This window comes from Colobus angolensis, unplaced genomic scaffold (genome assembly GCF_000951035.1).
Source record: "Colobus angolensis palliatus isolate OR3802 unplaced genomic scaffold, Cang.pa_1.0 Scaffold144, whole genome shotgun sequence".
NCBI lineage: Eukaryota > Metazoa > Chordata > Mammalia > Primates > Cercopithecidae > Colobus > Colobus angolensis.
The window spans coordinates 103,725-107,937 of NW_012114533.1; positions in this window are offsets into that span (position 1 = coordinate 103,725).

A 4,213-nucleotide genomic window follows, 5' to 3' on the forward strand; every position below is an offset into this window, starting at 1 on the left:
AATCCTAGTGAGAATGAGGTAGGAGGGGGTGGAGACAGAAGGCTTAAAAGATAACATTGATTTCAGGCCTCCTTTTTCATTCACTACAGATCACTGGAGCATGCAGAACCGTGAAGTCTTCCCCATTCCATACAGGTCATCTGTCCCACACTCTTAGGCCACATTCTTCCAACTTCTTGCCTGGTTAGGTGTCAGAACTGTCATTTTGTCAAGGAAGCCATCCTAAGTCTTCCCATCAGACATTTTCACAGGTAAGACAGTACCGTAATTGAGAATTATTCCTCATGAAGTTCACAGAAGGCAGGAAACTTGTCTTGTGCACCGTTCCCAGAGCCTAGCAGAACCCAATGTATGCCGGCCTGTCATCAAATGAATAACTGTTTTAAAAAGAGAACTATTTAATTGTCCAAAAATAAAAAATATTGTTAAATGAATTGCAGCATACTCCTAACAGAATATTGTATAGCCATTCAAAATTGTTTTTGACAAATAAATATGTAAAAATTATATTCACATTTGTGTGATATATATATATGTAAATAAAGATGTAAGTACAGGAAAAAAAGACATAAAGACACCAAAATGTTAACAAGGATTGTATCTTGATGGTAGGGTGATTTTTGCTTTCTTCTTTACATTTTTACTATGTTTTCCAAATTTTCCCCAAAGACATGAATTACACGTAAAATTAAAATTATTTTTTTGAAAAGAGTAATTCCTTGACTCAGTATTTCTTTACTCTGAGGGATCAAATCAGAGACGCTGATAAAGATTATGTGCAAAGCTGTTCCTGGGAGCATTACATAGAACAGCAAAAGTAGGTAAAACACTTAGCATGTACAGAGAAGAGAATCAGTTATGCCCATCAACACTCTGAAATATATCTAGCAGTTTGCAAAAGTGATGCTGTGTAAGAATGTTTAATAATATTAAAAATGCTCACAGACAGTAAAGAAACAAGCAGGAACTACAACATGCCCTGAAAAATGCCCTTTTGGGTAAAAGGCTTCTACTTTATGAGGAGTCCTATCTGGTATCTCTCCTTCAGTCTCCACCACATCTCCTCAAATTTGTCAAGACCAACTAGGACCTGCAGGTAGGTGCTCCTGAGTGTGGTGGAGCTTGGGAAGGCCTCTAGTTGGGTCCACTGGATTTTGAGAGCTTAACTCCTGACCCAAGTCAGTTCTCCTTATAGTCTTGCGGTTCGCTAGTCTGATGTTAATCTTACGCATCTTTTGCATGGTTTTCAGTGATTTCTTTCGTTTTTGCTATCCACCCCTCTTTTTTCCACATGAAAGATTCAACTTTATGAGCACTGTATATCTTAGGAAGGCCTTGTGAGTAGCTGAATGAAGGAAATCCAAAAACACTGAATTTAGGCAGCTTATATAGACATACTGCATAACCATATTATTACAAAGCCATGTTACAGAGTAAGAAAGACATGCTGGCCTGTTATATCAACTAATTTTAACTAATAATTATGTCCATTTGAATGCAATTTGTAAATGTTTTCCATAAATAAATATTAATTCAGGGACTCAGGACAGTGAATTTTTTTCTATTGAAATTAATGTGAAATCCCAAGGAATTTCACAAATTACCTTCTAAGGCAGGGTGAGTATACATATCAAAATATTTTAATTAACTTTTTCCCCATTTTTCTGTGATGACCACACATAACAAGAGAATTGCGGAAAATGCTGGTTGCCCACCTGCCATTGCCCTCTTTCTTCCCACTAACAGAATTCTGATTTTGCTCAGTTATCCAAGTGACCAGAGGATTTCTCCAACTTCCTTGATTACAGCAGCCTGATGCTTTCCCTGGATAAACAAAAGTTCCGAGCAAGGAAGAAACTTAAGGACCAGCAAGGAAGGACCAGCAAGAGACAAGAATTGAAGCAGAGTTTAAACAAGCATCATGACCCCTGACGCAAATTTTATCATGATTTCAATTTGCAAATAAAGAAACTAAGATTTGGAGCTAAATGATCCACCTGAAGAGGTAGGATCCTGGAATGCAATCTTTGTCCCTTCATTCAAACTTTCACTGTTGGCTCACTAATACATGCTACTTCTCTACATAGCAAATAATCTGTCTTCGGAAAAATCCAGATGCAGAGACCCACTCTTACAGCCTTACTCATCTATATTAAATGAATATGCCACAGTCAGAAACACGGAGAAAGTACAGAATACATTTTTTAAATACAGGAAGGCGGGGCGAAGGGGCTCATGCCTGTAATCCCGGACTTTGGGAGGCCAAGGCGGGCAGATTGCCAAGAGTTTGAGACCAGACTGGCCAACCTGGTGAAACCCTGTCTCTACTGGAAATACAAAAATTAGCCACGCGTGGTAGTGTATCCCTGTAATCTCAGCTTCTTGGGAGGCTGAGGCAGGAGAACTGCTTGAACCCCAGAGGTGGAGGTTACATTGAGCCACGATCGCGCCACTGCACTCCAGCCTGGGCGATAGAGCAAGACTCTGTCTTCAAAAATAAAAATAAAAATACAGGAAACATACAGCTCAAAACCAATGTTCTATAGATTAATACAGTAACCATTTTTGCCAGAATGTAATATCCAACTAAAGCATGCGAAGTCAAATATTTTCTTCAGATTTCCAGATCATATGGGTGTTAACAGGTTATAAATTAATAAGCACCAAAATGTAAGCTGCCCACTTTGAAAGAGGCTATTTAAGAACTTTTCTTAATACTCATTAATATTCACAATCCAGAAAGTACAACATATCTCTGGGGCTCAGTACAGTGCAGAGGAAAATGAGTATTAAAGTTATCATTTTTGCTATTTTATCAGTAATAATGATACACTCCAAATTTCACTTTAAACAAACTTAGTCTTCTCTTCACTTTTTGTGAAGACTTGCAGTACTCCACATTATTTTATTTTATTTTTTTTTTGAGACAGAGTCTCCCTCTGTCGCCCCGGATAGAGTGTAAGTGGCACCATCTCTGCTCACTGCAACGACAGCCTCCCGGGTTCAAGCCATTCTCCTGCCTCAGCCTCCCGAGTACCTGGGATTACAGGGACCCGCCACCACATTCGGATTTTTGTATTTTTAGTAGAGACGGGGTTTTGTCATGTTGACCAGGCTGGTCTCGAACTCCTGACCTCAGGTGATCCTCCCACCTCGGCCTCCTTAAGTGCTCGGATTACAGGAGTGAGCCACCGTGCCGGCCCAGTATTCCACGTTTCTAATATGACAATTTCCTCTTGACTCAATCCGTCTTCCTAGCAGTCACAGAACGCAGATGGGTACTGAGTCACTGCACATTTCAAAGTTCACCTCCTGCCTTGGCTTCTTCAAGTGTAAATCAGGGAAGAATTAATCGTTGGAGCAGCCTCCTTCTTTGCCCAAGATAAAAAAGCTCTGATTAAGGGAGAGTCAAGTGGTCAGCAAGAGAGAAAGAACAACCCCAGACCTTCCCCTGTCCCCGCAACCCCCGCATCCCTCTGAGGCTTTGTCAAATGCTGAGGGAAGGAGGCAGCCTATCCTCTTCCCAACCCTGAAGAGGGTCTGCAGCACTTCACAAAAGCACATGCCAGTGACCACCAAAGAAGCCTGCTAGGGTTACCACGTTCGTCCCCTCAGTCGTCTAAGATCACGCAGAAAAGGTTTTGTTTTTGGAACCTGCTGTGGCCTCAAGTGCAACAGTAAAAGGCCCTTTCAAAGGGTTGGTGGGAAGAGCCCAAACTGTTTTTTCCTAATGATAGGGCAGTAAGGGCCCACCGTCTCCACCAGAACAACAACGACATCAACGGCGTGTGGGACGGCCTATTCCACCCTCACGCCGTAATCGCGGCCCAAAGGCAGGTCTCCGCCCGCTACCAGTCCAGCGCCCAGATCTCTGGCGCAGAAGCGCCCAGCGGACTCCCAATAAGCTGGCACAGCTACATGCGCACCTCCGACTTCCGGGAGGGCCCGGCCCCGCCCACCACCCGACTTCCGGTACCGGCGGGGCCCTGCCCACCGCTCGCACGGCGGGCGGAGCCCCTCTCCTTCCGGGAAGCCCGCGTTCGCCCCGGCCTCCGCTCAAGCACCCGTGAGTTACTTTCGTTTCCGCGGCAAACGTCTGGAGGCCCGGGTGAGGGACGAAGCGGCGGCGGAGGGTTGGGGATTACTCCGACGCTGCGGCAGCCTTGCCGGGGCGTGCTGGGGGACGGCGGGCGAACCCCGACTAGGGGGTCGC